This window comes from Eptesicus fuscus, chromosome 3, assembly GCF_027574615.1.
Source record: "Eptesicus fuscus isolate TK198812 chromosome 3, DD_ASM_mEF_20220401, whole genome shotgun sequence".
In the NCBI taxonomy this organism is placed as follows: domain Eukaryota; kingdom Metazoa; phylum Chordata; class Mammalia; order Chiroptera; family Vespertilionidae; genus Eptesicus; species Eptesicus fuscus.
Window position 1 is genome coordinate 105,601,376 of NC_072475.1, and position 14,487 is coordinate 105,615,862.

A 14,487-nucleotide genomic window follows, 5' to 3' on the forward strand; every position below is an offset into this window, starting at 1 on the left:
GCTTTCCCGTTGCAGGAAAAATTCCTGCAATGGGATTTCCTGCTGCACTCTACCCTGCCTCTGTTCCTCCCTTGTTCGCCCGCCTCACCTTCTCCTCCAGCCCGCCCACGTTTCCCTTCTCCCCCCGCCCCACCTCCGCTCCGCCCGCCCCGCCTTCTCTTCCAGCCCTTCCTTGTTTTCCTTCACCCCTGGCCCCGCCTCCGCCCCGCCCTTGTCACCCGCCCCGCCTTCTCCTCCAGCCCACCCGCGTTTCCCTTCTCCCCTGGCCCCGCCTCCACCCCGCCCTTATCCTTCCCCCCGGCCCCGCTTCTGCCCCGCCCTTCCCCCCAGCCCCGCCTCCGCCCCCGCCCCCCCCCCCCCTTGCTTGCTTCTTCGAAGCTTTACTCCCTTCTGCAGCTGTTGGCTTCTTTGGACGCTGTCTTGATATGCAAATTAGCCGCCATCTTTGTTGGGGCAATTTGCATACTCATTCTGATTGGTTGGTGGGCGTGGCTTGGCTGGTGGGCGTGGCTTAGGTGTAGCGAAGGTGTGGTCAATTTGCATATTTGTCTATTATTAGATTAGATAGGAAAGGAGCAAAGGAAAGGTCAGACATTATAGGCGTGCCATTTGGGCAGCTTCACCAGGAAGCTACAAATTTGCACTCCCCAGGGAACCACCATACTTTCCCAGCAAAAACTGGGGGAAGGGACTGGACAAGGGGAAGATAGATGCATGCCCACTAAAGTTGGAATGACATAGGGAAGTTAATTGTCTGTCAGTCACACCTAGGAACAGAAATCATTGGTGGGAATGGGCGTGGCCACTGCAAGCATGTGAAAATTTGGGAAAACATAGTCTCCTAAATAAAGGAGTTCACTCTCTTGTTGTGCTCGACTCTTGGCTTAAAAGGGACTCTTTTGCTCCTGCTTCCTTGCATTTGCCCCTATGGCCCACAGCCATGTGGGACCCACATTCAATGGACTGGTGGACTATAGCTAGCCTGATGCTGTATTGGTCTATGTAGACATGGAATGGAAACTCTTGGACACTGGCTCTGATTTTAGCTCTGCTGAAACTCCAGCTACACTTCTATGACTGGGCAAAGGGAAATGGGATTTTGGGAATGCAGGGCTGTAATTCCATGGAAATAAAGCTTTCTACAATATCTCATTCTCACATGAGGGGCCTCCGAAAATCCTTATTCCAGCAGCACTTCCATGAGCAATCATGGGAGACAAAGCCCTCTCTTCTCCATTAACAATAAGAGACACTCTTTTCCTACTGAAAGTTAGCCAGACATATGACTACTCTGAATAAGAACTGCATTTCCCAGCCTTCCTTTTAGTTACGTGTGTCCATGTGACTTAACCCTTTGCACTCGCTTGCTTTTTTCTCGATTCCTTTATTCTACTCGGGATTTAATTTTTTAAATACCCCAGATTTTACAAAGTGCAGCAGTAGAATAAAAAACTGGAGTTTCTTTTCATACAAACTTATTTATTTGGATTGTTTTATATTTCAAATTATTTATACATTCAATAACCGTCACACTCGACATCTGAGTGCAAAAGGTTAATTCTGCCAGAAGTGATTCATGCAACTTCTGGGAAGTACCCTAGGGAAAGACCCCTCCTATTTCCTGCTGGCTGGGATGCAGACATGGTGGCTGAAACTCAAGTAGCAATATTGAACGATAAAAGAAAGCCATATGGCTGACTGCATCTGCTTCTCTGACTGTAGAGCACATCAGTTCAGTCATACATTGACTATCTTGGGACTTCTTTTATATAGAAAAGAAGTAAATTTCTGTTTTTATCATTTTGTTTTATGGAACTTTTCTAAATATGTGTTTTAACAGCTTTACTGAGGTATAATTGATATAAAGAAAACTCCATATTTAATACAACACACACAATCTGATGAGTTTGGACATATGCCTACATTTCTGAAACCATCACTGCAATCAAGGTAAACGACATGTCCATCATCTCCAAGAATCTCCTTGTAACTCATTGTTGTCTTTAGTATGAGATCTATTCTCAACAAATTCTAAGTGCACAATATGGTACTGTTAACTATAGGCACTATGTTGTACAGCAGATCTCTACAACGTATTTATCTTTCATAAATGAAACTTTATACCAACTGAACAACTCCCCACCCCCACCCACCCCCTCAACTCCTACCAATCACCATTCTATTCTCTCTTCTACAAGTTTGGTTATTTTAGATATCTCATTTAAGCGTAATTATGCAGTATTTGTCCTTTTGGCTTACATCACATGGCATACCGTGTACTCCAGGTTTATCTATGTTATCATATGTGACAGGATTTCCTTCTTTTTTTTAAAAGGAATAATATTCCATTATACAAATACATACTTTTTTCTGTAGCTATTCATCTGTTGAAGACATTTGGGTTATTTTCATATCTTGTGAATAGTGCTGCAATGAACATGGGAGTACAGATCTCTTTAAGATCCTGATTTCAATTCCTTCAGATATATGCACATTAGTGGAATTGCTGTCAAAATGTCTATTTTAAAGAACAGATTTATTAAGATATAATTCACATGCCATAAATATCACTCTTTAAAACTGTCATCTTCATATAGATTTGTCACCTACCCTTTGGACCCATAACTTTTTTTGTTTACTTATTACAGTTGGCCTTTATTATTATTATTATTACCTGTCACATATCCTCTGCTCATATCTTATAGTATCTGGCATTTTAAAAAGTTCAATTGTTTATTTGTAACTTGATACTTGGTGTGCTGATTATATTTGTAAACATGGAAATATTGGTTAAGCTCAAATTCCAAGATGAGCAAAAATCAAATACTATATTTGAGAAACCTATACATACTTTGACTTGTTCTTAGAGAATTGGTTTCTATTCAAGACAACACATTGAATTTAAAGAAGTTTAGCAACATTAAATAAGTTTAGCAACAGGATCTGAATTATTAAAATGGTCAATTGTTCTTTATTTATGCACATTCTACTCAGGCTCCTGACACAGGAAAAAAAAAAAAAAAAGTGGGGCATCTTTAATGGTGAATTAACATTAGTAATTGCATTTGGTAAATGAGGAAACTAAAGCCCAGAATTTTATAAAAGTATTATTTCAGGAAGGAATACCTCAGTATTTGATACTATCTTAAAGATTTTAATCATAACCAGTTTCCTTCAGCTATAAGGATCTTATTTCTACATTAATCAACACTTCTCAAAATGTGGTTGTAGAAGACTGCAGATGCTTGGTTAACAAACGGATTCTGGGGCCCCACCCTATCCCTATGAATTAGAGTCCCTGGGGCTCTAGAATCTGAATTTTTAATGAGCTCTTCAGAAGATTTCTATGCACATTAGGGCTTGAGAACCTCAACTCTCCATAATTAATGATACATTATACCAGAGGATCTCAGTCCTGGCTAAACATCAGAAGCCTCCAGGGAACTTGAATTATCCCATTCCTTGTGCCCCTCCCTGAGAGATTCTAAGGCAGTCAGCCTTGAAGTACTGTTTTCTACTCTCAATTAACCAAGGCTCACTATCCAGGGATTTGGAATACATTTGACCCTTGAATAACACAGGTTTGAACTGTATGAGTCCATTTATATGTGCATTTTTTTTTTTTTACAAAATATATACAATCAGTCCTCCATATCCATGGTTTCACATCTGATAATTTAATAAACCACAGATCAAAAACAGTACATATTTTTAATCTGCAGTTAGGAATCCTAGGATGTGGATGGCCAACTGTGCATTTTTCTATGCTATTTTATATAAAGAACCCAATTATCTGTGGATTTTGGTATAGGGGCAGCCAATCACCCTGAGGATACCAAGGGATGACTGAAGTTTTGGGTCAGTCAAAAGTTATACTGGAATTGTTCTGCCTGTTGGTTGGCAACCATAACCCTGCATTGTTCAAGAGTCAACTGTAATTGTTTTGTGGACTATGTATTTCAATGAAAATCAATAAAAGATATTTTCTAAAGATCTGTAAGGTCACATAAGGCATTGAATAATATATGGAAATAGATAAAATTCCTTTATATTCTTCATCTAAGCCATCCCAACCATGGAAGAAAGTTGGAATACTATATTTTGCAAAGATTTTCAACATAATTGTGTCAATTTCCCAAAAGACAGCACTAGAAAAGCACAACTGTTAGCCTTACTGTAATAAGAGAGAACATCACCTTGACATCGGCTGTGTCTCAAAGAAGGAAAGTTGAAGGAGGCTATTTACTAGTAGAGAATTTTAGGACCTGGATGAATGGCTTTAAGGCAAGGCTTGGACTGGGCAGAGTTTATAACACAATAGCTGTGGTTGTTAGGCGCTGGGAGGAGGAGAGAGTCTTAGAGCTAGTCTTGATGGTAAGCTGTTACTCCTGATAAGTCATTTTAACTGGTTCTCAGTCTGACCCTCCAGGAGCAAGTATTCCCTGGAGTAAGTAGGTAAATTATTTGGTTTGTTCCCAGGATTGTTAAACACAGGAAAAAAGTACCTTTGTCTCCATTCTAATTGAAATGAAAATATTTACTTGAAGCCTCAATTATCCATAAAAATTCATTTCCAGAATTTTATGAATATTCTGTAAGCACTGTGGTAGCAATCAATCAATTAGCATTTTAACAGTTTACAGAAAGCATTCACACACGTGTCTTTTGATACCACTTGTGAAGTAGTTAAACCAGGTGATTTAATATTCCAATTGTACAGATGAGAAATGAAAGCTCAGGAAAGTTATATAATTTCCTCTAAAAGTAAAGTGCTTTAACTGGGAGTTAAACCCCGGTTCAGACTCCAAAATCCATATTCTCTAATAGAACCACAAACAGGTTTTATTATGTTACATTGAAGATTTTTAAAAAAGAAAGAAAAGAAAAAAGTTGGGAGTATTCTGGGGATATCCCTTGAAGATTCCTTAGTGTAAATGGGTTATAGGAATAGTTAAGAGCAAAATTATAGAGAAGGAGCTATATCGGGTCAACAGTAGAGCAGTAATTAGCAAAGTATAAATCAACTGAGATACCAGAAATAAACTATGGCTTCCTGGATGCAAAAAGCACTGCAGAACATTTTAGTCTTGGTGGCTATTAGGTCCCTAATGTCGACAACTTAGAAGCAAATTCTGTGCAGTCCAAAATATAAACTCTTAAAAAGTGAAATGTGTTTTTCAATTACAAAGATCCCCACCCCCCGCCCCCCTCCCCACGCCTCCAAGCCTGACTGGGAAGTTATAAAGTTTTTCAACTTGAAACTTACTGGTGGGGCTTAATGAACCTTGTCACTTTCATTAAGGACATTAAATATGCCGCATTTCCAAATGTCCCTTTAAATTGAAAATTTGTCTAAATGGGCAGGTTTTATTGTTGTTGTTATTTGGCTAAATAAACACCACAATTCCTTCGGGACTAGGAAAGCACACTCTATGACAATCTGGAGAAATAATCGCAAAGGCAAATAAGGGAATGTATCACAGATATCATTGGTAAACCGTATATAATTAACTATCTCTTGAGAACTGAATGTCCAAATAGATTAAGTAAAAATCTCCTGCTCCTTGAAAATGGAAAAAATCAATTGTCCCGTGTGCTTTTCTCGAGTGGGACCCAACACTAGCTCAGAGGCTCTCAGCCCTCACTGTGCGTGACAATCACCGGATGGTCAAGCCTCCATACCAGGTGGGGCTTTAATTCCCCAGGCCCAGGTGATCCCAAGGTGGGGCTAGAATTTAGAAACCATGCTCTAAAGCAGTGGGAGTCAAAATGTGGTCCCAGACCAGCAGCATCACCATCACCTGGAAACTTTTTAGAAATGCAAATTCTCTAACTGCACCCCAGCCCTAAGAATTAGAAATTCTGGGGGTAGGGCCTGGCGGTCTGTTTTCACAAGCTCTCCAGGTGGTTCTGGTGTATGCTAAAGCACTGCTCTACATAAAAGAGCAATATCCTTCCACCTGCAGCATAAAGAAACACATGCCGGACCTGCCCCAGACACTGCTGGAGACAGGTGGCTTTTGCCTAAAGACCAAAGTCACTGTTGACACAACACCCAGGCTTCTGGCTTTAAGGTGAACTTCGGAGTGCCATGGAAATGTAAACTGCGGGGTTTAAGGTAGAAGAGGACAGCTGAAGCCCTGGCCCCAACTGCAGGGCTGAGCAGGCTGGTCTCATATAGAACCTCTACTGGGAGCACTGTCAGCAACCCATGGCCAGTATTGGTGACTTGCCTCTCAGCATATATTACACCTTCTGACTGCCAAGACTTTTGTTCAGGGATCCACCCCTTCCCCTTTCAGTCCCTGGGTGAAGCCAGCCATCCTCCCCACTCCATCTTCTTATCTTCCTGGCAACACAAGCATCACCCTGGAGGAACATCCAGTGCTTCCTGCATTTCCAATGGCCTTTCCCCTATAGTAGGGCAGTGGTCGGCAAACTCATTAGTCAACAGAGCCAAATATCAACAGCACAACAATTGAAATTTCTTTTTGGAGAGCCAAATTTTTTAAACTTAAACTTCTTCTAACACCACTTCTTCAAAATAGACTCTCCCAGGCTGTGGTATTTTGTGGAAGAGCCACACTCAAGGGGCCAAAGAGCCGCATCTGGCTCGCCAGCCTCAGTTTGCCGACCATGGCCCTATACTCAACCTTAGCCATGCCTGCTTACAAGTGTTTTGTATTTATCAATTCACTTATCCTTATCTGGCCCTCAGCCTCCTCTCCTTCCACTGTCTTTGCTTGAATGCTCCTTTTTGGTTTCACCTACCCTTCACTTTCTTCCTGGGAAAAAGAATGCTCCTCAGTCAATAGCAGTGAATAAAAATTATACATATTTCATATCCAAAACACATTTCCTGTCACTGCTATTTAAACCTCATCATTCTCCTCACATCCCTGCCGCCCTAATATGATGGAGGAAGCCCCGTCAGCTCTCAATGGCAATTCTCACCAAATGAGTCCTGGTTTCCCCCTCCCCCCTCTACTAAGAAACATCATGCTACCCAGTATCAGCCCTTATTCACTTTTTTTTTCAGTTTTATTTTAGCAACTGGGTCTTTCTTGTCATGTGTTAACTGTGTTCCAATCATTCTTAACTTAATTTTTCCCTGCATGAAGATACATATAGTCATTGTTATATTCCCTCCCTTCTTGCTCATTCTTCCCACAAGGGTTGTCTACATCTCCTTTCTCAATTGGTTCATCACTTCTTCCTTTGCCCTTACTGATCTGGTTTGTGTCCCCACTACACCACTGTCTCCACTGAGCTCCATGTAGTTAAATCCAGTCCCTCATTATCATTAACTTCTCAGAAGCATTTGACACTTGACCACTCCTTTCTCTGCCTCCTGCCTTATTATTTCCACTACAAAATAAATGTTATGAAAACAAAAGCCTTGACTGTCTTATACCGGCTATATCTGCATCATAGAATAGTCTGGTACATAGTAGGTGCTCATTAAATATTCAATGAACATATGAATCACTCAATTACATAAATACTCATCTCAGTATAGTACATGAAGGAAAGCAGAACATGGAAAAGAGCATAAGAAGGATAAAAAGGTGAAATTAATTTAATTTTAGTGAAGAGGGGGTTCTCCCCTCCTATTAGGGAATGGCACATGGTCAGGAATGCTCATGATTTCCATGAGGCCACTCTCTCCAGCTCTTCTTTCCACCTTTCCAAGATTTCTTTCCAACCTCTTTGCCAGGAGCTTTCATCTTCTCTCACCATGTTTTGTCACTTCTCAGAAATTGTTTTCAGGCCCCATTCTCTTCTCACATTGCATTCCCTCCCCAGGTAACTCCAGCAGGGTCATTACCATCTAATACCCACACCACCTGCCAGATACAAGCCCTCAGCCTAGTCCTCTCTCTGAGCTCCACATCCATATATCCGATATATCCCTGTCTACCCAACACCTCCACCTGCATGACTCAATGTCCAAAATAGAGCAAACTAGTGCTTCCCCTTCCCACGTACTTACTTATTTCCCGCTGTTCTCTTTCTCAGCAAGGGACACTACCTTCTGCCTAGTTACTCCTGTTAGTTATAATCTTGGCAAGAGAAACAATGAAACTAAGAGCTATCTTAGGATGGTGGTGCTATTATTTTAAAATGTTAAGTTTGTATTTTTATGATGTTTTGGTTACATACATCAGTCAAATAGTGGGGGAAAAGGGGAGTGCATACCTGATCTCAAGAAAGGATCCAGTATCAGTCATTTGCACCTTAGTGTAGTTGAGTATAAGGAATGATATTAATTTGAGGCTATTAACAAACTAAAGTTGCAGACTGTCAGTGACAGAGAAACCCAACAGCAATCATGTCTATGTCTATTGTGTGAGGAACATTGAAATAAATTAGTGTAGGCAGAAATTTTGGAATCTGGCCTTTCTTGGGAGTCGACAAGATCTTAGAGAGAGAGAGACAGCTGAGAGTGGCTGGGCACTGACGTGATGGACTTCACACCCCTCACTAATTCCTGTGCTCCTTTCGCCCACAGGTTTTTATGTCTGGTAGGAACCCAGCTCCGCTGGCGTGTAAAATTAGGTAACCTAACTCTTAGACAATGATTTATTTGTGTCAGTCCAGTGCAGTGGGGTTCAGACAGGCCTTCGTTTGCACATTGCTGAGGTGATGGGAGGTGGAAGAAATGGGAAGAAGTTGAGGAAGAAAATATAATGTTTGAACTGAAAGTATCTTTGTGAGACTGTCCCTTTGACCAATGCTTCCTGCCTGACTGCCTCGGTGCATAGCTTCTGGGGAGCCATTGTCCATTTAAAAATAATCATTGGATTTTGAAAGTTGTTCCTAATTGTGGCAACAACAAAAGGCTTGGTGTCTCATGAAAAGGACTTTAGAATTAGACCAGAAGAAAAGATTTTTGAAGGGATGTAGGAAAGGAAGCTAGAGACTTTTTCACACTTGAAAGGAAAACTCTAACACAGTGCTGTTATAAATACACATACGTAACTTTAAATTTTCTACCAGTCTTGTTAAAAAGGATAAAAAGAAACAAGTGAAACTGATGTTAATAATATACTTTATTAACTCACTTTATCCGAAATACGATCATTTCCACACGTAATCAATATAAAAACCGCTGTGATACGTGACATTCTGTGTGTGTTCCAAGTCTTTGAAGCACAGTGTGTACCGTATTTTTCTGGCGCATGTCAGCTGGGACTCACTACACTTCAAGTGTTTAATATGGTCAGTGGTAACTGTACTGAATAGTACAGTTCTCCAATCCTTCACTACCAAAGCGAAGCAAAGGGTTGTGATGGTAATCTGTAAGCTTCAGGTTAAAAAAAAAAAAAAGGTTTATCTGAACCATTCAGATACAAAGCAGGTAGGTTTGTCAACAATAATTGTTTTATTTAGCTGAGAAACTCTGGACCTGCTGGACAATAGTAGGCCTTGGGGCTACTGAATGGAAACAGGCTTTCTGGCAGAAAGACCAGCGCCCATTAATTCTGAGTCCTGGGTATTTTCCTTTCCCGGGGCATCTAGTGTTTTTCCTCACTGCGCAAATTAAGATTTTATTTTTCCTGCTTTCCAACATGTCCTGTGTGGTAATGAAGATATATTTATGAGCCTCAGAATTTCTGGAATTTAGGTGGAATTCCATTGGTGGTGTGATGAGCAAAGCAGAGTGGAATGCACACGGAAACCCCAGGTTTGAATTTCATAGGGTCAGCAATGTCATCTTTTTTGCGGGGGGGGGGGGGTGGATGGGCCTGAACCCAGTTAAATCTAATTTCGGCATTAATTGCACACACATGCATTCAAATCATGTCTTCCTAAGGCCCTAGCCAGATAACTAGAGCATGTCCCGATTCGACAAGGTTGTGGGTTTGATCCCTGACCAGGGCACATACAAGAATCAACAAATGTAAAACAGAATTTTTAAAAAAGAGAATCAACCAATGAATAGGTAAATAAGTGGAACAACAAATAATGTTTTTCTTCCTCCCTTTCTTTCTCTCTAAGATAAATAAAAATTAAAAAGTAAACAAACAAATGTCTTCTTTTGCTTCTTGGGATCCCAGTTGCATGTTCAAGATGACCTAATTCATTCTCGCTCTGAAAACTAGCTGTTTTGGCTGGTAGATGTCCAATTTTATCTGAGTCTGTTTCATTCCATGAGCTAGAGCTCATTACTCCTAAGAGAGACACGGCTGGAGGCAGGCAATGAAGATCGCTCCCACTCTAGACCAGATGGCTCCTCCTGTTCCAAGGTCTAAGACTATATTTGCATCCTGTGTTGAGCCTTCTTCCCAGCTACTCACAAATAGGACTGAGAAGCATTTACAGAGACTGGAATGCACATGGAAACCCCAGGTTTGAAGTCCATAGTGTCAGCAATGTCATCTTTTCTTTCTTTTTTCTTTCTTTTTTTTTTTCTTTTTTTTTTTTTTTTTTTTTTTTTTTTTGCACCTTGAACTTTTCCAGTCCGGGCCAACTCTGCAGACAAATGACCTGCTTGCTGTGGAGTTGCCAGCTTAGAGCAGGCCAGGCTGCCTGACTCTAAGCAGTCCTCTTCAACCAGTTGCTCACACTTCTAAAAAGGTGATGTTTTAGCAGTCTGTTTATAAAACTGCCAAAGGAACATTTGTCATGAGGTGCAAACAAAAGAGGCACTGGAGAGGAATGTGCTCACCAGGCTGCTAACACCTGTCATCCTGCACAGCCCACAAGTCTGGGGAGAGCACGTGTCAGGGAACAGGGGTCCTGGAAGGAGACACATGCTGAGTGAAAGCTCAGGTGGCATCTGAGATGGTTGGCCAGAATCTACCACAGTGTCCAAGGGATTATTAAATGAATATGCTGAGGGGAAATTTTATTGATTGTAGCAGAAGACAACAATCCAAGAGGTCCAGGAACTGCTGAGTTAGAATGCCCTTGGCCAACTGTAGTTGCCCCTAGCATTGTACTAGTTGTACCAGTTAATAATGCAGATTTGTTTCAATAGATGGAGTTACACATATGTTGATATATATGCGATTTGATATGTATGCTATTTTGTTGTATTGACAGCAAGCTTCAAAACTTCAGATGTCAAATTTGCTGAAGGTGTTAACATCATAGATATTTTTACACTTAAAAATGTTGAATTTCATGCCAAAAAAAAAAGAGCATTTATGGGAAGTTTTAATTCATTATTTTGAAGAAAAAGTTACTTTATACTTCAGGAAGCTTATGAGGAACATGCTCCATCTCAAGATACTTGTGAATGCTGGTTTAAACACTTTAAAAGTGATGATCTTGATGTGAAAGACAAAGAACGTCCAGGTCAACCAAAAAAGTTTGAAGACCAATAATTACAAGCATTATTGGATAAAGTTGCATGTCAAACTCAAAAACAACTTGCAGAAAGATTAAACATTGCTCAGCAAACAATTTCTGATAGTTTACAAGCAATGGGAAAGATTTTAAAGGAAGGAAAATGGGTGCCACATCAACTGAACGAAAGACAAATGGAAAACTAAAAAGTCATTAGTAAAATATTGCTTCAAAGGCACGAAAGAAAGTCTTTTTTGCATCAAATTGTGACTGGCAATGAAAAGTGGATTTATTTTGATAATCCCAAATGCACAAAATCATGGGTTGATTCAGGTCAACCATCAACATAGACTGCAAGGCCAAATCGCTTCAGAAAGAAGACAATGCTCTGCATTTGGTGGGATCAGGAAAGTGGTAATTATGAGCTTCTAAAACCAGGTGAAACCATTAATACTTATCGCTACTGACAACAAATAATCAATTTGAACCACATTTTGATTGTGAAACGACCAGAATGTTCCAGAAGACACAGCAAAGTAATTTTGCTTCATGATGACGCACCATCACACACTTCAAAACCAGTTAAAGACACGTTAAAAGATCTTGCCTGGGAAGTATTAACCCACTCACTGTATTCACCAGACCTTGCTCCTTCAGATTACCACTTGTTCCGATCGATGGCACATGCACTTTCTGAGCAGCACTTCAAAACAAACGAAGAAGTGGAAAATTGGGTCTCTGAATTGTTTGCCTCAAAACAAGAAAAGTTCTATTGGGACGGTATCCACAAATTACCTGAAAGATGGGGGAAATGTGTAGCTTGTGATGGACATTACTTTGAATAATGTTTCTCTTGAAATTATCATGTTTTCTTTAATTACAAAATCTGCCATTATTAACCGGTACACCTAGTATTAAATTTTGACAGGCCACCCATGACTGAAAGACAAACGGAGACTTCCTTCAACAAGATGGTGATAATTTAGTTGTTCCCTAGCGGCAGCGGCCTCCAAAGCAAAAATTGAGGAGTACTGTGCCGTTTTCCCCAGGGATTTATCCAGCCGGTGTCTGTCAACTTGTTTTTAACCTCTTTGGGGAAGTCCCAGAATTAGAAGTTAGTATCCTGAATAGAAGCTACCATTAGACATTACTCATTAACTAAGAAAGCCTGAAAATAATCAGAAAGATCGGCTGCAGCTACTGATACAGACTAATCTGGAGCCTGTGGTCTCATTCCTCAGACCAGGCTGTTCACACTGCACCTAGAAACCAGGGAAATAAACACTGATGGATCACCCAGTTCCATGTTACAGTGTCAAGCTCAGAAAGGTATAAACTTACAAGGTGTCTGCGCATCACAGGACCCCAACACTAACCTCAGTCAAATGTCTGTGGCCAAGGTCGTACCTACCCACCTAGGAGTCTGCACCTCTGCCTCTGCTGGACTAAACGCCATTCAGTATCTCTATCCTCCTCTGCCTATCTCCCTCCAAGCTGTTTCTTCTTCTTCTTCCTCTCCTTCTTCTTCCTCTCCTTCTTCTTCTTCTTCTTCTTCTTCTTCTTCTTCTTCTTCTTCTTCTTCTTCTTCTTCTTCTTCTTCTTCTTCTTCTTCCTCTCTCTCTCTCTCTCTCTCTCTCTCTCTCTCTCTCTCTTTCTTGGCAAATGGGAGTGGAAATTTAAGGAGTAGGGACAGAGATGGGAGTCAGACAAATTCCATGGTGTCCTCGGATAGGAGAGAGACAAACACCTCACCCCTAACAATGAAAAGCTACTCAGAGGAGCCACTTTCTGGCTGGGCAGGAGGTGGGTGAGGGACTCAAGGTAAGTCCCACACTGACACATCTGTTTACTTGACTATTTCTTTCCTAGGCTATGGGCATCTTGTTTTTTTTTTAATCTTTATTGTTGAGAATATTATAGATGTCCCCCTTTTTTCTTCCCATTGCCCCCCTCCACCCAGTTCCTGCCCCACCCCAGGCCTTCACCACCCTATTGTCTGTGTCCATAGGTAATGCATATATGCATATAAGATCTTAGGTTGATCTCTTCCAGCCCACCCCCGACCCTGTCCCTCTGAGATTCATGTCTGTTCCATGTTTCTATGCTCTGGTTCAATTTCATTCATCAGTTTATTTTGTTCATTAGATTTCTTATTTGTTTATTTTAATTTTTAGATTCAATTGATAATAGATATGTATTTATTGCCATCTTATTGTTCATATTTTTTTATTTCTTCTTCTTCTTCTTCTTCTTCTTCTTCTTCTTCTTCTTCTTCTTCTTCTTCTTCTTCTTCCTCTCCTCCTTTTTCTCCTCCTCCTTTTCCTCCTCCTCCTCCTCCTCCTCCTCCTTCTTCTCTTTCTACCTCATTTTAAAGAAGACTCTTCACCTGGCCAGCATAGCTCAGTGGTTGAGCATTTACCTATGAACCAGGAAGTCATGATTCTATTCTGGTCAGGGCATATGCCTGGGTTTCGGGCTAAATCCCCAGTGGGGGGCATGCAGGAGGCAGCCAATCAAGGAGTCTCTCTCATTACTGATGTTTCTATCTCTCTCTCCCTTCCTCTAAAACCAATAAAAATGTTATTTTTTTTAAAGAGGACCCTTGAATATTTCATGTAATACTGGTTTGGAGGTAATGAACTTCTTTGGCTTTTTCTTGTCTGTGAAGCTCTTTATCTGACATTCAATTCTAAATGATAACTTTGCTGGGTAGAGTAATCTTGGTTGTAGGTCCTTGCTATTTATCACTTTGAATATTTCTTGCCACTCCCTTATGGCCTGCAGTTTCTGTTGAGAAATCAGCTGAGAGTTGTATGGGTGCTCCCTTGTAGATAATTAACTGCTTTTCTCTTGCTGCTTTTAAGATTCTCTCTTTGTCTTTAACCTTTGACAGTTTAATTATGATGTGTCTTAGGTGGGGCCATAGGCGTGAGGTGCTAATGCCGCAGAGCTGTTTATAGGTGGTAAATAGTGAATTCACCAGATGGCAAGGAACTGAAATGCTGAGCCTGGAGAAACCTTGGAAAAGATTTAAAAATTAGTATGGCAATTTTATTTCTATTATAAAAAGTAGCATATTTGTATGAGAGGCAAATCGGAAAATAAGCGAGTCTCCTGGAATTCCAGCCCTGTGATACTGTGGCACATCCCCCCAGGAACATTTTCTAGACTGACATTTTTGTTATTTGTTCT